This window comes from Hermetia illucens, chromosome 1, assembly GCF_905115235.1.
Source record: "Hermetia illucens chromosome 1, iHerIll2.2.curated.20191125, whole genome shotgun sequence".
Lineage (NCBI taxonomy): Eukaryota > Metazoa > Arthropoda > Insecta > Diptera > Stratiomyidae > Hermetia > Hermetia illucens.
This window is the reverse complement of record NC_051849.1, coordinates 146,469,894-146,493,699: the sequence shown is the minus strand read 5'-3', so window position 1 is coordinate 146,493,699 and position 23,806 is coordinate 146,469,894. Positions and strand designations below refer to the sequence as shown.

At 41.6% G+C, this 23,806-nt stretch overlaps 1 pseudogene; it reads right to left on the bottom strand.

Moving 5' to 3' along the window:
* Positions 1–443: 443 nt before the first annotated feature.
* Positions 444–23,806, bottom strand: part of LOC119646195 — a 132,138-nt pseudogene continuing 108,775 nt past the window's right edge.

Here is a 23,806-nt window from a genome sequence, read left to right as displayed (position 1 = left end):
GTTTACTTTGTTCAAAGTTGCTTACTCTCTATTTTTAAGTAATTGCTTAAATACAAGAATTAGAAATTAATGATCAATTTCTGCCTCATCTTCATTTGCTTCTGTATACAAAAAAAAACCAAGTCTCGTCTCTCCTGGATGGAAAACGATTATAATATATATATGCATATATTAATAACACCAAGTGCAAGTTATGCAGGTAGCAGCTTTCGCCGTTGCGCATGCTCTGTGTTCTTCTCTAAATATAGTCATGAACATTTTTAATTCACTGTAAGAACTACCTAAAGTCGTAATTTTCACTTTTGTTCCGCAATAAAATGATACTACTTCCACACACCTATATTCAGATACTAAGTCTCGAAATACTAAACCAACTAAAAATTGAAATAAACTAAATGGTGTCCAAAAATCCTATATTCTAATCCAGCTGGATAAAAATAAAACTACTTTTTCTCGGTGAAAACCAGCAAACGTGTCAGCATCGTTGTAATACAAGGAATTTGCTTCTGTTGATGCATCATCTGGCAATGGGGCGTATTCGGTTCAAAATCTAATGCAACCCTTTGACAGACAAACGTTAGTAGTTTAAGGATATCATACTTTGTCCCGTTACGATCAAGTTCATGACAAAAAGACTGAATAAACCATGAGCCCTTTGTTGTATTTCGCCACGAGTAAAAGCCGGGTATTGTTGAATATGCAATTAAAAAGTCGGCATGAATTGGAATTTTGTAGCTCATAGACGATTCACCATCAGTTTCAGTTGTATGTTTGGACAATAGAACACCACCCAGATAGCTGATCACGCTGGCATAGTTTTGGTTTACCAGCTAATGTTGGGCAGTGATTTGCTGTGAAATGTTGTCATAAGGAATCCAGTTTATATTGTACATCTTTTGGGTAGATATAACCCAATTCACCGTGTGAGAGAATTGTTATAAATAAACAATCATTATCGCTGTGACCCATACGTGCCTCGAAATCCTTTTAAAGATGGCGTGCAAAGTTTACTATTAGATAGATCCATAATTATCCAGGGAAGCAATCAATAGATATCTGTCGCGTTCGCTTTTTCAAGTTTAAATCCCAGATTGAATATCCTTGAAACTGCAGTCTCCCTTACTTTTGATGATTGCCACACATCCACACTTCCACACTTTCTGATTATCACTTTTAGGTTTTTTATTACGATTATTAGTTTACACACAATTAGTTTACCACTTGCACAAAAAAGAATTTCCCGTCTATGAAAATTTCAAGCACTGAATTTTGAAAAATTTTTGATGTCCATATCGCCGTTAACATTCGAAATTTGTAGAAAAGGAATCACGTTCCTGATAACGTCGACGATGTCAAAATTTTTCTCGTGTTCACTTTCCAATGATGTGGAATAATACATGGTATTAATGTAATAGTTGAGTTCCCGTTTAAATTTAAATGTTCATCATTATTACCGTCGTTATATTGTTTAAATTCTTGTATTCAGAATCGGCTGGTTCGTTCTCCTTTGAACCATTTTACAGAAGTTTCTCCTTCGTACATATAGTTCCTCTGAGAATTGCGGAAGCAAGCATCGGACCGAAGAGGTAAATGAATGCATCCAATCCCTCGAAGAATACGTCCAGAGGTTTCCTAAAATTCCAGGGCGATCCTGTCCAAGGCAATTTTGAATCTCTTGTGCGATTATGCGTTTGAGCCACTATGTTTGTACTTCAGGGAAACCAGTAAAGATCAGTTCTTATTTGACCATGGATTCTTATTTCTTCATTTCTCCATTTGTTTAAACAGCTTATTCCCGGGATAAGCACGCGCAACTTTTCCGCTCCGACTCCGACGATGCCGGCGTGCCTCTTCCAGCCAACAACTAGTCTTGCGCACTCCTTCAACGCTCCTTCACCTTCTTCTTTTCCATGCACCGCTTCAACCTCTTCCAGCCAACAACTCCCAGTTCTTTTTTTTCCTCGCGCACCGCTTCATTTCCCGCTACATAGCCTTTCTCACTCGTTAGGCAATGTTGCGGCAACATGCGCATGCACCTGCGGATGCGGCAAATCATTCGCCTCTTGTCAAGATCAATTCGCCCGAATGCATTCAATAATGTGCAATCTGCGGCGAACATTAAGGCAATTGCACACTATTAAATGCAATTAATTAAGAAAGAGCCGAATGAGATTCCGCTCCCGTCGCGCAGCCGCGGTCACTACACATGAAATACCTATATTTGCAGTGGCAGCGGAACTGATGTAAACCTTTGCATGCAATAAGGCGCTGCTTTCGCACTCCAGTAGAAAATCAGATGGTTAATTTAAAGGCTAAAGAGAAATAATTAAGTATTAGCAAAGATTTACGTCCGTCCGCGATGAACGTTATTGGAAAGGGCCCAAAAATCATTTCAGTGGTGATAATTTCATATACACTATAGGTGGGCGTGTTTATTTTAATATAGGACCAGAATAACCCAATTTAATTTCACCAGTCAACGTAAGGATGTTTATGGTCATAGGAAGTACACCGGGCAAACTTATCAGGAATAGAGCAACCGAGGCACTTATGGGCAGATTGGAGCAAGGCGTACGCAGTATTGTTTGAACTTTGTCAAAAAGTACTGCAGGCTCATATCGGTAAATTCGGCATGCTCCCATTTTCAATCCATGATTGTAGGTAATGTTTTATACCTCTCCGTATATCGCATTGGCCCTGTTAGAGTGCAACCAGAAATTAGATAGGTAGTACAACAGTGGTAATGCAACCACGCCCCTGTATCTGATAACATGAAGAAAGTTTATCCGTCCAGCGGAATGTGGACATAGTGGTACGCATCTCATCTCTTCTACATAGGTCTTTGTCCATGGCAATTTTCCGCATACATTTGCCAGTGAAAGTCAAAGGGTAGTATAGATCCCAGGGCGAAAGGTAGATTGGTACCCACGATGGAGCATAAAACCTGGGAAATGCCTGCTGAACCAACACCAACAGCTCTACTACCAAACCCTATCTCCACCTCCACGTGGTGACACTTTCTTAACGAAAAGCTGCAGACGGAGAAGGATGAAGGCAAGTCTCCCGCGCCTAAAAACGGGACAATTTGTACCAACTGGTCCTCTAGGTTGGGGGTTAGGTAGGGCTGACAACGCTACACGGAAAACAATTTGTTACGAAGCCACAACAGGAGCCTCGGACAGGACGGACTTTAAAACGACGGGCCCGGCAACGCCAACGGATTAACGATTTGCGCGTTTTCCCATGGAACGTGCGCTCCCTGTACAGAGATGAAGCTGATGAGCAGCTAGCCGATACCCTGTCCCAATATAGGCCTGATATAACAGCGTTACAAGAGATGCGATGGACAGGGACCGGTTTCCTGTAGAAGAGCCACTACACCATATATTATAGCGGGCATCCAGTAAACCATGTGCTCGGAGTAGATTTCTTAGTCAGCCAAAAAATGAAACCTGCTGTTATCGGCTTTGAAAACATAAGCGAACGGCTATGCACTCTGCGCTTGCGAGGCAAGTTTAGAAATATAAGCCTCATAAACGTTCACACCCCTATAGAGGAGACTGCAGAGTCGGAGAAGGATACCTTCTACGAGGCAGTAGAACGAACCCTCGAAGCCTGTCCCAGATATGATATCAAAATCATACTTGGGGATTTTAACAGCCAACAGCAATAAGCCCGTATTCAGGCGATACGTTGGCTCCCATAGCTTACACGAAAATACAAATGATAACGGACTGCGGATTATTCAATTAGCAGGGTCACACGAAATGGTTGTTGGAAGTACCTGGTTTGCGCGGAAAGCGGTCCACAAACATACGTGGGCCTCTCCAGACGGGACCACTTTCAACCAAATTGACCACGTGTTGATCGAACGCCGCCACCTCTCAGCCTTGATGAATGTCAGAACATATAAGGGGGCAATATAAACTCCGATCACTATCTCGTTGGCATGGTGCTCCGATCTCGAATAACAACACCACCTAGAATCCTCTCTGACAATGAGGTGAGAGTTAACACTGAAGCCATCCACAACACAACCCTCCGCGACACCGCGACATAAGAGGGAAATGGATGCCGCAATAACCGCAGTCAACAGAGGACCTGGAGATGGAGCATCAACAAATGATCTTCACAATCATCTGAAGAACGTTATCATGGATACGGCCATACGCATACTTGGCTCCAGCCGCAAAAGGAGTCGGAACGACTGGTTTGATGATGAATGTAAGCTGGCAACAGAACGGAAGAATGCCGCATACCGAGTAATGTTGCGTTCTCAAAGAACGCGGGCACGCGCGGAGACTTATCACGAACTCCGTCGAGCTGAGAAGCGACTTCACAGACGGAAAAAGGAAGCCTGGGAGAACCAACAAGTCTGTGAACTAGAAAAGTACAGGGAGCAACCGCACCAGGCGTGGAAGTTTTACCAACAAGTCAGCAGGATAAAGCCTTATACACCTCAATGCTCATCCTGCCGAGACAAAGAGGGAAATCTGATTTCCGACAGTATGGGCATATTAGAGCGATGGGTTGAGTACTTTGATGAGCTACTGAACAACCAGAACATCGGCGAGTTGTAGGTCCCGCCAACTGAAGACGACGGACAAATACTGCCACCACCAAGTTTAGGAGAAACAGTCCGTGCAATTCATCGGCTAAAAAATCATAAGTCGCCAGGAGCCGATGGAATTACAGCCAAACTGGTTAAATATGGAGGCGACCAGTTACACCAAGTGGTTCATCAACTTGTGCTCAAGGTATGGGACAGCGAATCAATGCCTGACGATTGGCAACGAGGCATTATCTGTCTCATACATAAAAAGGGAGATATCACACAGTGCAGCAATTATAGAGGTATCACGTTGCTGAGTACCATCTATAAGATATTCACCACTATCTTGCTAGGCCGGATAGCCCCATACGCCCAGAACATCATGGGCCCATACCAAAGAGGCTTCACTCCAGGCAAATCAGCAACAGATCAGATTTTCTCTCTGCGGCAGGCGATGGAAAAACTGTTGGAATATGGACAACAGTTGCACCATCTGTTCATCGACTTTAAAGCCGCCTATGATAGCATAGCCAGGGTAAAACTGTACACGGCCATGAGAGAATTCGGTATCCCGACGAAATTAATAAGACTGACTAGGCTGACCCTGACCAATGTGCGAGGCCAGATAAAGCAGCAGGATCACTCTCAAGACCATTCTAAATCAACAACGGTCTACGACAAGGGGTCCTCTTTAACCTGGCCCTCGAGAAAGTGATCCGTGATGCTGAGGTAAATGCCAGAGGTACGATCCTCTTCAAGTCCACCCAACTACTGGCCTATGCTGACGATATCGACATCATGGGAAGAACCACCTGAGACGTACAAACTGCCTTCATACAGATCGAGCAGGCGGTGCAAGATCTTGGGCTGCACATCAATGTAGGCAAGACAAAATATATGGTGGCAACGTCAGCACCGAAGACGAATCAACCAACAACATCAAACCGCACTGGTCAAACACAAACACGAAGAAGAATAAAGATAGGAGAATACAACTTTGAGACCGTTGACAATTTCTCCTATCTAGGGTCGAAAATCACAACCGATAACAGCTACGATGATGAAATCCGCGGACGGTTGTTGTAAGCCAACAGAGCCTATTTCAGCTTACATAGACTGTTCCGCTCGAAACGTCTCACCATAGGGTCAAAGCTCTTACTGTACAAGACTATGATCTTGCCAGTCCTCATGTATTCCTCGGAAACTTTGGTTCTTAGCAAGAAAAATTGTGAACTATTGGCCACGTTCGAGAAAAGAATCCTCCGAAGAATTTTTGGCCCCCTACATGAGGATGGACGATTCCATAGCCTACATAACGACGAAATCTATGAGCGATAGCATGGCCGTGCGGTTGTGGATAAAATCCGGCTCAATAGGTTACGGTGGGCGGGTCACTTAATCCGTATGGATGAGGATGATCCCATCCAGAAAGTCTATAAGGGCAATATCTATGGTAGGAAAAGAAGACGAGTCAGACCCTGCCTAAGATGGAGCGATGGCGTAGGTCATGACGCCAGACAGCTTTTAGGGATATCGAATTGGTGGACCTCGGCGCAAAACCGGGATGTCTGGAGTTCCTTATTAAGGCAAGCCTAGACCGGATACCGGTTGTTGCGCCGTTGATGATGATGATTTGCCAGTGAAGGGGTAGCGAACACATTCAGTGCGCTCCTTTGATTCTTCTTCAGAAAATGCGACTAAAACAGCAGCTTATCACGTTGAACGAATTAGGGCAGCAGAACATATTTCAAGTCATTAACTCCCGCAAGGGTTCCTTGCCCAACTACGCTGGATGCTTGTAGAAGTGTGTCTCGAGCAAAGCTTAGATGTGGAGGTCATCGGTGTTTTATCTGCATATGACTCGTGATGCCGTTTCCAGATGGGTCAACCGCTCGCCTGAACAACACCAGGTATACTTATGCCTACAATCAGCCACTGTGGAATGGTTATCAACATTTCGAAGTGTACCTTTGATGTTAACGACCTGATGATTTTTGGACATGAAATCATTCAACATGGTATTCATGCCCGGCCATCCCGCGTTGAAACCGTTAAACATTTAAAACTACTACTAACTCTGTGAATGAGCTTGGTAAATTTTTTTGAGTATTGAATTACCATGGACTATTTGTTCCAAATGCTGCCATTTTATTGGACTTGGCTGTACGGTTGTTACGCGGGAGATAAACCATCCAACCGAGGGATCCATAAAACGGACAATCATCCGGAACAGGTAGAAACAACTTATTGGATGCCACCTTCCTAGTTCATTATTTAGTGAATCACCGAACCGCTATCTCGATAGATGCTTCGACTGACGCGCGTCTTTGGGTCTGCACATGCATCAGTGACTGGAAGTCCAAAGAATGGTTGACTTATTTAGAACGAGTCCTAGCGTCGCACACATCTATTTTTGAAGCATTTCCATCTCTTATGGTTTCCGACATTGATATTAAATAAGCTTTTCCAAGACAGAGTTACCCGAAAGGAGCATCAGCATCAGGCTGCAATTGCACGGGTAATTCATTTTACTGCCTACTGTATCAAATGGTCAATGGGCCAATGGTCGAGAAAAATGAACGGACAATCTTAGCAATCCGTCCTGACTTGCTTCGAGTTCTGGTGTTTGGCCAAGTTCACTATTGTGAATACTGACAGAACCTCAAAGGAAGGCAGGGGACATCATCAACATACTGCGTGAGTAAAACCTGGGTATTTACTTCGGACACTGGAAGATAAAGTTCATGAGTGCCAGAAAGGGCAAATCTACAACCGTGAAGGGTTTCAGCTTTGTGTTCGAATGGAACCAAAGGAGTCTGAAGATGCATGGGACTGTACCATACGATGCTTCACTTTTTCCTGGATAGATTTAAATTCAATCGTATCAGAAAACTGTAGAGCGTCTTCATTTTGCGATCAAAGGACAATGATGGTTTTCAACGCATATTCGATGCGCTTCTATATGAGAGTGTGCATCCGATGGCGGAATCTACGTATGGGTCTCGCCCTGCTGAAGCAACTACAGAACAAATTCTGTTGGTAACTTCTCCTAAATCATTTAAGGACAGGCTCAAAAAACGGGAATCCAGAGACGTGAAGGAAATTGACTGATTTTGGATATACGCAAACCGAACAGCGCAATACAGAGAAGGTATTAAGTGGAAAACCGAAGAATAGTCTACACCTAAAGCTACACCTCCAAATGTGGCGATTCTCAATTTTGCTAATTGGACTAAGCTTAAGTCAGAAAACATAAAGCTTGGTCAATTTGAACTGCAGCATGCCAACGCCTATCTGCTGGCAGCGAGGACTGCCTTCATACATTTCTGGTGCAAGAGCCATGTGTGCGATTGAATACATTCTATGGCATTGGATCAGTTAAGTCAACTAGAATCCTTGAGGATGAAAGATCTATAAAACCAAGAGCCCGTGTGCTGATGTCAAGACGGGTGAAGGCAAATATGTAGAACAAATTCTGTTGTAGAACAAATTCTGTTGCTAGAACGGTCATCTTACTATACCAGATTAATGGGCAAAGGGAAAATATTCTTTGTGTTTTACACCGATGAAAGGATTAAGGGGCATGGTAGCGTATGCAAAACCAAGTGGTATCCAACTCTTAATAGATTGCGACATGAACGCTTAACATATTTGTTAGGACAGTAGCAAATGCATGCATGACTTCATCACTTGAGTTGGTCTCAAGACTGCAAACGAAGGATGCGCCCCTACGTCTGAAGGATCAAAAATAAGTGAAGCAATTGACCTTATAATCTACACTTTAAAGTCGTTAAATTTCATCACAGACTGGCAGGTGCTAAACGAAGCCTCATTGTCAGATGGCCAATACCTAGAGTTCAATCTGAAGTTGGACTCTCTAAGAAAAGCGAGAAACTTCTACGAACTCCAGAGTGGAGTCTATGCCGAATCTGCTGCAAGTACGCCACCCGGGAGAACCACTACCAGAAGTGGAGTAGAAAGGGGAGCACTGCAAGAACAGGGGTTACTAATATTGTTCATTGAACACTGTAAGGCACATTGAATCAATGGCACTTTTCTAGCGATGCTAGTGGACTTAGAGCGACTTCGAAAAAACATTTTCTAAGGATGTCTTGCTTTGTTTTACCTAGGCCTAGGCCTACCTCTTAGCAGAAGATTAATTTAAATTCGGACCCACTAAATGAAAACAGTGTGGTTCTGATTTTTATTCATTAGCTTTAGAGATAGAGGATGCAATTCTGAAGCGTGAGTACAAGATGCGACTGTTCGTGAACATTAAAGGGCGCTTTGACTATGCGTCTTTCGAAAAACTTTAGTATGCCGCCAGAGATCATGGCTTCAATGATACTTTAATTAAATGCACCTTTGCCAATACAGGCAAAAGTTTATGCTGATAGCGCGGCTATGCCAGCTCGTAATCGTATTATTCTTAAAATGAAGTTATCATGACGCGTAGAGAAAAGTGGGAAGTCCCAGAGGAATGCGTTTCGGGATATACGGAAGTCTTCTATACGAATGGTCCAAAAATAGAACAGGGTTTTGCAGCAGGAATCTACCTTCCGAGTTAGACCCTGAAGTGGGATTTTTCTTCGGGACAATATTCAACTGTCTTGCAGGCTGCAGTACATGAGATCCTGGATGATTGATGAGTGGCTTCCTATAATGACAATTGGTTGCTGCTAGATATCCCCTTTCAGAACCAAACAAGCATACTGCAAAGTTTATCCAGCCTAAGAGCAAGACGACTTACCGTCTGACTGCTCAGAGATTATGCCTCTCCCACAAACACACACATATATTCTGTCCTAGCTATCAATCATAGCACGGATGACAACTTCAAACCGTGCATTACGGATCAAAGAACTTGGTAGCGAGTCTACTTGAAGACTATCGACAATCGAAGTTGCCGATGGACAATTTTCCAACCGTTATCCAGATTTTAATCCATTAAGAAGTCCGTGGACTAATTGATAAGTTTGTTCCCCTTATATTTCTTGCTACTTTGAAATGGCTTCAGATTCGTTTTTGAAGATTTTTCATTTCGCTGATATTTGAAGAAAAATGCCAATATGTAAAATATCCAACATTTATTTAATGTAGAAGCTACAAAGTCCTTGACTGTTCCAATATATCCCCCAATCCAAGTCTGAAAACTCACCAAAAGCACTTCGCAATGCAAGCCTCAAAGCGAATGCGGTAAATAAACGCCTTGAATATTTGTGATGTGCAGCCATTCTCAACTAGGAATGCTTTGAATTCAACTATTCCCATATGCACAAATGTTTACTTGAAGACAATATTTGCCAGACAATGGTAAAGTCTTTTCTTCCCAAATGCAACTGTAAAACATTCCTAGCTTTTGTTCCACATAAGGATTCAAAGGATTCGGAATGAGGTCGGCCGACTTGAAACTGTTCGAAATTGTTTGAAGGCTATCGTAATAGGATGCTGTGGGAGAACTTTCAGGAACATGTTGTACGGTTCTAGAGAACAAAAGCAGAGTCAGTATATATATAACCAACAATCTATTTCGAAAATAATTCAAGAAAGCTGAGTTCATTTCAAATAACGAACCGGAAATAAATGTCAGGAAAAGATCAGATGAATCGGAATATACAGGAAATGGAGTCGCTCAATAGATTGTTCAATTCTAATATAGAGCGCTATTTTAAGTCCTTACTCAGTGCATATGGACACTAGTTTTTCAAACTGTGTCAAATAAGTCCACACTTATCAAACTTTCATAGTAAAGATCACCTCTGTACAAAAGAAAGGTAATTAAATCAGTTGAGGTGGTCTTCGCTTTTCTTGTTCTGAAAGAACTGCCACGGTACTCTTCTGCCAGCGGCTGAGTACAAGGAAATTATGATAATCCAGCCGACCGTGTCGTGAGGTCGATTGTGAACTTGTGGTGTTCTTGTTGAACTGTTGGCGATTTATAAATATGCTAAAAACCTGCTTAGATTGGCAGAATGCTGTACGGGTGCTTGACTGATTTCTTTGTGGGCTTTCTGTCGTTGGTCCAAGAATGGGTTCCCTTTAATATCGTCGATCATTGCGTAAGTTGTTTTGGGTCGACGGATGGACGCTGTCATAACTCCCCTATATTAGTTACATAGAATGCTGGACCCAAGCCCAGGTAAAGGAGGAGGGTGTGAGGCAGCTCGCTTTGTAATACGAGTATATCAAAAACGACATGCGATCAGGGAAAGAAAGAAATACAGTATAGTTGGAATTATTCCACTATGCTAAATCCTACTTGATCTCTCTTGATGATTGGTCTCCCGACAGGGTGACCAAGAAAATGCACCCAATGTCATCAGAAACATGACCGAATTGAATAACAATGAGAATCGGAGAAATACTAGGTCGTCCACCTCAGTTGAAACGGCAGGACGCGCCCCGGTCCTGTCAAGAAATAGGCAAGGATTCTTGATGCATGAACGGCATCAGAACGTAAGTGAGTTAGTCCGAACAAATCTTATCTGCACGCTAAATATTGGCGCCCTGAACGAAAAGTCCGAGGGTCGTACATGAGCCCTTCGAAAAAGGCGCATTGATATCTGCGCTCTAGAAGAAATCGGATGTCTGATACCAAAAGCTGCGACTTAAAATGCGAACGTGATGCAACTTCTCAGTTTCGGTGACCCAAACACTCAATGCGGTGTAGGCATTTCCATGACGCCATTAAAGAAGTCGAACGATTTGATGACTGGTTGGAGAATGTCGCCATTTCATCAACTGATGGCACTATCTACTTCTTCACCACATAGATGCCTTCTGCCACTGGCCCCCATTCATTAAATGGTAGCAATTTTATGAGAAGATACAAAAAATGATCATTATTAGAAAAAGACAAAAAGTTGACAAACGGTTTCGTCCAGGGCTGAGGCAACTCATCAGACGCTGCCTCACCTCTGCGCTGGGAGCAGCGTGACCGAAAGCGACGATCGGCGGAAAAATGCTCCACTTAAATATAATATAATCTTAATAATCACTTAAATATAATCGCAAACTTTTTCTGTAACCATTGGGTTTTACTCAAAAAAAAGGAGACCGAGAACTGCAAAAGAGGGAGTAAGTTGCTCCCCAAGTGGTTCGGTCCGTCACTACGTGTGTGCGGACCTAGGACTCCCAACATCCTCAACAAAAAATATTATACAATTATTAGTTTATTTAACAAATTATTATATATGTATTTTGAATGATATCTGTAAAATTCACAAATTTTATTGTAAAAATTCTCAGAGATTCTGCACTCCAACTGACACCTAAAAGCAATTTTCACTGACAAAAATGGTTTTTCGATGTCATGGCCACCACGATTCACACTTGCATGCGTTCAAGACGCAAGTCGCTCGTTCCGCCACATAGCAACCATTGCGAATGTGGAAGAATCGCGGAACGAAATTAAAGATACGATCCATAAAGTGACCCTTGGGGTCACCAAGTCAGGTAAGCGGTTCAACAACCAAGATACTTGGCTTTGGAATGGCGATGTTGAAATGAAGGTCTGTGAAAATAAACAGCTCTACCGGATAGATGAAGTAAATATTTCGAACAGATTTCAATTGAAGAATTTTTTCATCCAACAGTTCCTTAAGGAATGCCAACATTTGGAGCAATTCCACCTGTCAGCACAATTGAAGTCGAGGAAACAATAAAACGGGGAGAGCAAGAGGAACTGACGACATCGCATCTGAGCTTTGGAGAGCGAAGAACTGGGACCCAACACTGTAGCTCACTGAATTCTTCAATCGGGTCATTGAGGAAGGTAGAACACCATCCGACTGGTAAGAAAGTACCACAGGTACAATATGGAAAAAGAACAATAGTCACGCAGAATGTTCGAATTACCGTCCGATCCGATTAAATTTTTCAACGAATTCTTGACAACTGTGTTCGCGAAATCGAACTACTGACGCAATACACGGTGCGCAGTTATTCATGAAGAAACACCATGGAAAGCATCGCCTTCTTTATATTACACTTCTGGATCGGGAGAAAGCGTTTGACCGGGTGCCACACGCACTGGAGATGAAGATGTTGCGTTGGATTAGTGGCGTGACACGCTTTGATCACATCCCAAAGGCGGATATCCACGATCGATATGGGATTGCACCGATCGTAGAAAAATTGCGATAGAGGTGTCTTCGATGGTATGGTTACGCAATTCGCGATAACGAGAACTCACTGTCCAAGATCGATTTGAACATCTAAAGCCGACGTGAGCGACCAAAAGTCCGGACGAAACAACGGCTAGATACGCTAGATGGGGATTTGAAAGCCTCGCGATTGCATCCAGATCAGGCTTTAGATAAAGCAAAATGGCGAAACCGATCACGACGAGCCGAGCCCTCTTGTTAATGGGACAAAGGCTGTAGGAAAGGAAGAATATGGACGCTGTCATAAAACGTCTGGTACCTGATCACTCAATACCCACCCTAGTACTGGTGTGGGAGCAATTCTATCAAAGTGACAGATTCTTGTCGCCAGGTCCTTGAATATAAAGACTCTAAAGAAGAGAAGAGTTGGGCTGGGAGGCGTAATGGCTGACCATACACTATCTCGGCAGCGGTTTCACTAATGTCTTTCTATCCAGCCTAATATCTAATTTAAATTGACGATAACAAGACTAGACCATACCATTATCTGCATGACGGTATGCTGTAATTTTCTTATAGGTCACGTTGCCGAGTGCTTAAAACTACTGCAATTCAAACTGTTTTCCATGATCTGAGGTAATACGAAAAGGAATTTCTAGTCTGGAGGTCCATACATCGAAAAACATTTCATAAACTGCGATGGCTTCATGGGAAAAGGGTTAGCATGGTCGTCGACGTCGATCTTCGCAATAAGGCGTAACGATATGATGAATGCTTGATTCTAGATGATAGTGCCAAAAGGATCCCGCCTAACGCAATTACATTACGCGTCAATGATGCCCGCTTACAATTATTTCAATCACGCGTCCGATTTCTACTCTCAGTTTTGAGTGATGGCCAAACATACCAATATGTTACCACTTTAACCTTGGCGTTTATTTATGTGCCCGCAGACTGAAATGCTGCAAACTCTGCGTAGTAAATAATTGATATCGCCACAGAATCGGAAAAACTGGAAACCCGACAAGGACACTTCTCCTTCAGAATATTTCATCTTTATCAGGGAAAGCGGGAAAAGGAAGATTGTTAACAACAAGACAATGAAGGGTGTAGTTGCCTTTGTATACCTTTGTACCTTATGATTCTTTTTGTTACCCGGCAACGAAAGAACTATGGGATTCGATAACGCATTCAGAAACTAGTGGGTTTGCTCCCTTACAGGCTGTGATGAAAATACTCAAATATTTATTGGGAAGCAGCCAATGGAATCTTCGAGGAGAGAAGCTGTTCGATTTCACCCTTTCAGTTGCTTTCATGACTTCGCATGTTGGATATGTCCCAACTTTTACCACGTTTAAGAAAAGTGAAGCAGTTGACCTAAAAATGTGTTGTTCGATAATGTTGACGTTGATTAGAGACTGGCTGGTAGTAGACAAAGTCTCACTGTAAGACCTAACACTTAGTATTTTTATGGGCCACCAGATTATAATACAATGATCGAGTACTCGCTAGACAAAGGTATAATTCGAAGATAGAAGCTCAACCTAAAATTCTGAGTCGCACATTTTTAGTTGGAAGCTTGTCGTAATACCCGAGGTAAATGCCGTAAAACAGTTCCCTGGTGCAAGTGGAAAAGGGGGCAAATAGTTTCTAAATCACAATTGTAACCGCAATAAGAATAAAGACTTGGTAAACTTTTAATCAAACTGTGATTTCTCTAATTACCAGTGGAATTATGATTGCCTCATTTAGACCGGGAATTGCTTGTTACAATGTTGCACGACCACTGACTGGTTTATCTGGATGGAACACCTCTGGCTGTGATTTCGATGCAAGCCAAATAATTCACTCCATTTGCACTTTTGTCAAACTATGAATTGCTGTGTTATTGCCGTGCGTGAAACGTATTAAATCCACCCCGTATTTCTTCGAATTCACTGTGCACGACTGAGCCCCAGTTTTGCGATCGTAAATAGCAATTTGGTCATCTTCCTTCTAAGAGTTTGAAGGGTCCAACGATGAGTAACGCGGAAGTACAAATTGTCGAAATCAACTCTAATGAGGCTTTGCTTTGAACGATTTGTAGATCTTACTTGGACGTTACTATCGCACTCGCATATAAGTGTAAATGCTTGATCAGAATGATTTATATGTACATATCGATACTATCTACGAACGAACTCCACATTATTATTTTTTCTGTTGATCAATCCAAACCACCAACAACTTTAACTCTCCACGACGGCAGGAGCAGAAGAGATCGGTTGGCTTTCCATACGGTCCCTTTGTCTCCAACCAACGGAACTTTTTCATCGTTGGCTTTCCCCTCTCGTGGCGAGTTCGAATAAGCCACGGAGAGCGCCGTCGACGTCATCTATCCGCTCGCATTAACAACATTCGAAATTTATTTACTTATACCCTGCTGCGCCACAAACTAATGGAACTCTTAGCGTAAATATAAGAGTGTAAAAAAGGAATAATTTAGAGCATATTTGCAAAAGAGAAAATTCAAGCTTTTCAAGGTCCTTAAATAGGATGGAAAACTGATGATGAAGCGGCATACGGACCACTCAAAGCGACCGCCTGGAAATATATGTTTAGGAAATCTTGCTCAGCCATACGTGCCGCCTTGGAGGCCACGGAAGTCTGAATTCATACAAAGTAACTTAACATCATTTGCATAGAAGTATCTGGAGGAACTGCTTTAAAAAGACGAGGCAACTCTGCTTCTGATGGGGACAAAGATAGAAGAAGAACAAGATGGCCAGTTGAACGTAACATTCACAAAAAGGGCCATGAGGTCGTGCCCGGTAAGTGAAAAACGACATGTTCACCATTCTATTTTCCAACCCTTGTTTTCCAAGAGAAAGAATGCAACTCAGCAAGGGGGCATGGGCATAGAAGGGGTTTTTCGCCCTGAGTCCTTCCGAGGCTGCTAGAGACCATGGTGTTGAAAATACTTTTGTTAAATGGATCTATGTTATGCAAACATGGGGATTGCGGTGTGTTGAAGTGCAAGTTGATTGCTGTCTGACCATAGAAGCAGCGTTAGGCTGTCTCCAATAAAGTTTGATATCAACGCTCTGTGCAGAATGCTGATGGATTCACTGCTGTGTGAACTGTAAGAAATGTCAATACACGCGCAAACATATCGGAATAACTTGGTTGACCTCGGTTTGGTTGACAGTTGATACCTCAGATATTGGCTTTCAGCAAATCCAAATAAAGTCACGATGAAATTATTTACAGAAAGGAAGAAGTGAATGAAGTGAAAACCCCTTCAACTTTCTGAGGTAGTGAAATAACTTGGAATTACTCTGAATAAGAAGATTCTTTGTAACAAAACTGTAGGGTGTGCAGTGATGAAGGGAAATCTGAGTGCCCAAATGTTATGCATATGAACGTTCGTTTTGCTATAGGAACACACTCATAAAAATGAGAGGTGGGTTTTCCTTTAAGACAACTTATGATCATAATGGGAATAACCTATAGGGTTTACGAGCAATTGAAAAACAGAAGTATCGCTGTGTACACCATTAATCGAATAGCACTAAGGGCATTCGCTTACTTAAATGTCACCTCAAAAATGGCTCAAGGATGCAGATTTTATTTGAACTTTGCATCTAGATTCAACACGGTTGGGCTACCCCCGAGCACTTGATAACATAAACGAATTAGAATCTGGGATGCCTTAACGAAGGCGGGTTTAGTCTCCCAACTGGCAATCAGCGGTATTGTTGTAACAAGTCAGGAAACCGGAACCTAAACACTTCAGGCACGTGAGGTTTTGCGTATTCCTAATAGAAGAAAAATTCAAAGTTCGCTTGTGCGATTTGTGCCTAGCTCGTAATGTTAATGTATTTACCATGCCAGGCTATTTATTTTAATGTCATACCGACATTCAGTTTTAAATTCTATTACATTACAGTGTTAAACAGGTAAGTAAGCAGCCGCGGCTAGAGCACTTGATGAGAAAGAGTATTGAATCTTTTTTTACCTGTTAGTTTTTTACCTGAGCCTTATAAATTCGAACACAGGTATAAATATAAAAAGATGGAAAACCAATCAATTATCTAAACTTATTTGCTGTATGGAATAAAAAGGATAATCCAGTCTAGAGTGAGCACTGAAAGGCTTTCAAGCTATACTCAGTTATATTTTGTTGTAAGTATTGTGCTGTTTGTGTGTTCAGTGATTTTTTTAAATGGATCGTACGAAGGGAGATCGCTCTAACGTTCAACGTCATGCTCGCACTAAAAAACGAGTATTTTATGGGAATTTGTATATTGTATATTGGATTTTGCTGGAGTTCTCTCCGGTATTTCTGCAAATAATAAAATATACGTAGTAGTAAAAAAGGAATGCGTAGGTCATGTCGAGGAAAGAATGGAAACGCGGCTTAGAAATGCAAAGAAGAATCACAAAGGCATTGGCCGAAAAGGGGCTGAAAAACTTACTGATAAGGTTATTAACGACCTCACTACATTTTTTGGGCTAGCTATTCGTCGACACGCAAATTCGATAGAAGGAATGAAGCAAGAAATTTGGGCAGCTTTCTTCCATAAATGTTCTACAGACGAAAATCCTCAACATCAAAATTGTCCAGCAGGCGAGGACAGTTGTTGCAAATGGCGCAAAGCGGAAGCTAAATGAGAACTGGATAGTTTCCACAACGAGAAGGCACCTTTACCAGAAAACGTTCAAACAGTCATCAAACCAATCTACGAAGACTGTCACGAGACGATCTGTTGAACAGATGTTTAGGAGCAGAGACCCGCAATAACAATGAGTCGTTAAATGCATTGATCTGGACTTTCGCTCTTAACCACTTTCATTCGTAGAAATAGCCACTTTTCTGGCTGTAATTATTTTCAATGAAGGATTCAATGGCATTCTCAAAATCCTAGTGACAATGGGATGTCAAGTTGGTCACATATGTCAGGTTTATGCCGACCGCCGTAATGAAGCGCGAATTTGGCGGTCCGAACGATGATCGACTGACCTCGCTAAAAGAGCCAGAATTAAAACCAGAGAACGACAATCGGCCTTGCAAGACCTTTTTGAAGAAACGGAGGGTGCTCTCTATGGACCAGGTATAACAGATTAATGGTGAGTTAAAATTTTACTGTTGATAATCACATTTAAATTTTCAAATCCGTTTTTCACGAAACTGCATCTTGAAAATCGGCTGCCACCATAGCTCGAAATCTATCCAACCAAATTCTTTGAAATTTTCACGATTTCTTTAATACATATTTCTACGGTCCGCAAACTAGGATAATTGCAATCGGACGGGTCGTTTTTTTTATTCATAAAAAAAGTTGTAAAAAAACACCAAAATCCAAAAAATTAAGTTGAAAAGCCCACCAAAAATGTACCTTTTAATACTTTCTAATTATCCGAGTTTGCGGGCCGTGGAAGATTATCCACATTAACATGCCGTTTAGGTTTTTTTCCCGAGAGGAACACAGCGCCCTCCAGCGTGTTAGCAGAAAAACACCTTTTTTTTGGAGATGGGTGCATAAATTGACACGTATTCCGAAAACTAGCTACAATATCAAGCTGAAAAATTTATTACATATGCTAGAGATATCAGCAAGCATATGGTAAACAAATCACGTTTCTATCTTTATCCAGTCCTCCAAAATAATTATTCAAAAAAGGTAAAAAAAACGGCCTCCACACGGGATGACCCCCTTAAGTTTATTTAAACAGGTGTCGGTATAGCGGGTATTTTGAGGCCTGGAACCAGTATTTACCTCGAGAATTTCTTCAAATTTTTAAAATGGCTCCGTGAAAGAAATGATCTCTTTCCAGCTTCTACACTCCTCCGTTTTGCATCATGAATCAGAACTGATAATAGTGTTGGAAAATACTCATCGAGGCCTTTCATTTGATACCCCACATGACGATAATATATTCTGCTTCTGTAAAAAAGGTTTTGTTTTACCCAAAACCTTAGAGCACTGGGAATAGTTTAGCTTGAATTACACTATGTATCTTCTTCCAAAAATGCTCCCTTTCTCACTTCTTCTGCACCTTCCGACAAAACTTTCTGACATTTGCGAGGCTATATCTCCCCATATTATGCTTTGGCAGGCCTAGGAAACGACACAACTCCGTTAGGACAATCAAACCCTTGAGGCAACGAAGGAAGAAATTAAGGATGCAATCCGTAATGGATTTTCTTCCCTGAATCATGGGAATCCGTGGGCGGGGATTTTAAAACTGAAACGTATTACAGTTTATAATGTATACATATCTATTCACCTATTATTCAAAATTTTGAAAAGTACAACTCAAGTCTTAAAGTTTGATGATCACATCTTGAGAATAAAAAAATAAATATATCTTTTTATTTAGCACAAATCCTCAAAATGGGTTGATTGTGGCCCAGCAACGACATTATGACCCTATTAATGTTTCCTTTCCTATCAAAAACTTGCTATGGTAATCACATTCCTTTGTGCCTCAGGAAAGATAAGTTATCCACTTAAGCATCTAATAATCTCATTGACCAGAAGAAGTTTTTCCCAATCAAAGCTCTGTAATGTACAAATTCAGAATTCGAATTAATCACATCAGCATATACCCATGCAAATACACACATGTTCTGAATATCCCCCGTTCTCCTCCTGCCTACTTGCCCCCAACAGGACTAAGCGCCATTAATTCCAGGCATGCAGTACTTTAATCCTTCCATCGTGCATTTGAATTGAAAATGAAGTCTAGCCACAGGACCAAATGTACAATGCATATCAAGAGATGAAATCTCTTACAGGGAGGGTCTGAACATGGAGCGGGCTGAGTGCCCAAATTACGACAGCTTTATGAGAATTTTGATATTTTGCATTGTCTACAATTTCATATTCAGGAAAATGTACAATTCCTGGGAATTTATTCGGACAGTTGGTCGGAAATCTCGTATCCTTTGTTGACATCATGTGGAATTTCCCTAGAGTCAAAAGCAAAGATACTACACGGCCAATTACAACTCACACAGGCGGGACCGACGTGATGTTGATTTTCAATTCAGAGGAATTAAATCTCAATTTAAAGATGGGAATTTTGATTGGAATAATAATATTACTAGTTACATCAACTATTTACAGTTTGGCATTTCATGGGAATTACAAAGTTGAAATCAAATGAAAAGCTGCTCTTTGTCATTAATTTGGTATTTCAAAGCAAACATGTCCTACCTGCAGGCCGAATAGGCTCATTTTTGCGTCGTGGGAAATTAGGAAGATTGCGGCTTGGCATGGCTGACATATTTGATTGCTTTCAATATCTTTTCATTCGAAATGAAAGGAGAATTTCGTTACTCCCCGGAGGTATGTGAAAATATGTCGATATTTGGAATTCTTTAATTTTTTTAAAGCCCAAATTAAAATTCGAGCCCTTTCAAGGATACTACTCAGCCAAAATTGTCTCTAGAAGGACGAGGCACTAATGACACATTCTCTTAAACAATCAATTGTAATGGAATCAGGGTAGAAGAATCTGATCGGACTAAATAAAAGTCGGTTTTTTTAAATGAAAATATTTGGGTCTTTGACGGTCTCCTCTATAGTATAGAGAACATGTGATATATATATGCCATTTAAAGTGAGTCCGGCTATCCACAATTGTTCACCCGCTAAGACTTTGTTAGCAGTTTTATGATTTCCACAATTTTTCCGGCATTAGACCCCACAGTGGTGATCTATATTACCCTTTACTACTGGATAAACTCTTACTTTATTTTTCAGACTTCCCTTTTAAGATGACTTCTTTCTCTGCTGGTGGTAGCTGATGGTTTTTCAACTGCCCCCTCCCCTGGATCAGAATTTGTGATATATGAAATCATTGTCATCGGTTAAGTAAACATTTTTTATATAAGTGAACAATTTTGGTAATTTCGCATTTTAAGCAATTAAAATATGCGTCCAGTTATCATTAACTAGCATAATATGTTCAAAACTTATTGTTAGATTAATTTAAGAAAAAGTGCTTGTGTCGAAAAATCTAATAATTTCCTGCCTACTAATGTCATCTACATTAATCTTATTTTAGCAGTTAACGATGTAGACGTCATTTCAAGATCTAGAAATCATTCTGAGAATGACCCCAAATTTCAGTAGTCTACCTACTTTTTCGTTAAAGTTAAGCGGTAATCAAAGCCAGATGCAAGGTGTGACTGCCGTGTCGACGGCTGAATGGGGTTTAAGATGTCATTGTGAACAGTGAACTCTGTGTGCCAGGCGATTCCCAACCTCAACAGGCCTTGTTGTGGTAAAAAAGGATTCTAACGAGACCGACTTATTTTTCCTGGTAAAACGCATAACAAAGCGAAAGGATAAGGCCAGCAAACCTCCGGGCAAACCGCCTTTGGATAAAACGATGCTTCCGGGCGAACTACCTTCAGGCAAACCGTCTTCTAGCAAATCAATTTTAAGGAAATGGATCGTATAAGGACAAACCAAAGCGGTAGCGGTCTTCCGATGATCATAACTAGCGGAAAAGGGAGCTTCGCCAGCAATCGCCAAGACTTCATTTGCAGCTAAGGCAACCGAATCTGATGGATGGGGGGTCTTGTATGACGACGCCAATCCAACAGGTTACGATACCGAGCAGTGCAAGCAGCTCAGAAGGAAATTCCTCTTAAAGCTACGCAAAGCCGCACTCTGGCAATGGATTAGGCTTAGCTTTGAGTCGGTAGGTGCATACTATAAGATGTTAAACTTTGCCGACAGAAGCGAGACGAGTGGCTCAGACAGTACCGTTTCTCTTTCAACAATGTGTGAGGGCGTACGCGACTGACGACGTCATTTAGGAAGTGCTTTTCCCGGCTTCCAATAGAGAAGCGTAATGGTACTGAGGTCGTGGAATACCTTTGTGTCTAAAAAAAAAACTTCATTACCTCCACTTAGATGCTGTTAGGTAGCAAAGCAAGAGAAAGAGCCGATAAGTGGGAACTTTCCTAAACCGCATATTAAGAAGGTTCGGATGCAAATACACGCAAAACAGGTTGAACTGTGCGTCCGAGTTAAATCTCTGGGGGATGCGTAAAATCCACTCATGATGCTAGAGATGCATAAAAAACAATGGTGGGACTCGAATTTTGGACTCGAACCAGCATACATGAAGAAAAAAAGCTTCCGACCGATCAGTTTATCTTCCTTCCTAGCAAATGGACTGGAAAGCCTAGTATACTGGTATCCTCTAGGCGGCAACTTCAGTGTCTGTTAGGAAGTTAAATTTCCCCCCGCAGCACTGCATATGCTCAAAATTGAAAAGACATCGAAGGCACCTTCAATTATTCCTCATCTGCAACAATATATGTCACGGCAATTGGTCATTGGTCATTGGATTATTCACTTGCTAGAGTAGTGGAAGATCCACATATCTTTTGAAAAGTCTATTTAGGCAGGCTGTCTTAGCAGTTGCCCATAAGGTAGAGTTCTCTCTTCTCTATTATGGCTCGCGCTTACTACCTTACTTTGCTTTCTGGTGACCTAGCCATAATAAATATTAGCAAGTTCAGAAACACAGTATGTGACCGCTTGAATGCAACTCTGCATATATTTTACAGTTGCTGCCTCAATCAAGGACTCATGGTAAATGCTAGGAAGATTGGACTAGTGATGTTCGCTAGGCATATCAGTTGGGGCAGCCACAAGCAACTCACTCTATCAGGGGCGGTAAAATAACTCACTAATTGAGACAACCCATTACAGTTGAAGACCAGCTGGATCGTATTCTACAAACATTAGAAACTCCACTTTCCGGCCCATCAGGAGCATTTTAGTTGCGCTACGCGGTGAATTAACTCTACCATCCATTGATTTCATACCATCGGGTGCGAAGCATATCTAACACCTCTACCGTAACTACGAGGTACGACGCCCGAGTTGTACAGCGCAACTCCAGACTTAAACGCAAGTGCGTGGTGAGTCTGTATAAATTACGTCATGAAAGAGACTGATTGTGGTCTCCAATTCAATTCATGTCCGAACAGTACCTTGGGATTATGGCTATGCGCAGGTCCTCACATTAACCCCTAACCTTCATGCGACCTATTATAAAGCATATTAATGGCTCTCACAAGGCTTTCAATGGCTTGTACATCTCGGGTTGTTCTTCCCAAAATTTCAATATTGTCACCTTGGGTAGTTGGGAAGACTTCACTTCCATTAACAGCTGCATCGCGGATTGCTTTCTCCAGGGCCAGTTAAAAAAGATGCATGATAGGCCATCCCTTTGTCTTAGAACGTTGTTGATGTTGAATGGTCTCGAGAGTGATCCTGCTGCTTTCATCTGGCCTCGTACATTAGTCAAGGTCAGCCCAATCAGTCTTATCAGCTTGGTTTGGATACCGAATTCTCTCATGGCCGTGTACGGTTTCACCTTGAATATGCTATCATAGACCGCCTTGAAGTCGACGAAATTATGATACAACTGATGGCCATATTTCAACAGATATAGAATCTGATTTCTTGCTGATTTGCCTAGAATGAAGCCTCTTTGGTATGGGCGTATGGAGCTATCCGAGCTAGCAAGATAGCGGAGACTTATAAATGGTACTCCGCCTCGTGATTATTGCACTGCACTCCCTTTTCATGTATGCTGGAGATTTAGAATACAACCCAAACTACACAAGTACACAAAAGTTGTAACGAAACACGGGATATTATCGCGGATATTTATTCAAGAAGTGCACGATATGAGTGATTACCATAGCAAATATGCCGTGAGAGCTGGTTGAGAAATTGAAAGATGCTAAGATTAGGTTCTATAAAATTCAAATTTCGTTTTATGTAAAAGCACCTTTTCTGAGTGCAACAGGCAAAGAGGCCCTACACAATCTCGGAACGTGGTTTGACGGCACCTCAACCAAGGAAAGAAGGGAGAATCGCCAATATATAATATACACTGAATATTAGCCGAAACTACTTCACTTTCTGAAATGAAAACCTGCAATGGGTAACTCGCTTTTCCTTTTATTAAGCAAAATGTTTTTGGTAGCCCTGGAGGAACTAACTGATCAGCGTGGGATAATGCCGTTTTTTTGGTTAGATATGCCGATGATGTTTTAGTCATCGCGGACAAATCACTGCTGACTGGGATGCTCGAAAAAATCAATTATTTCCATAAAAATATAACATTC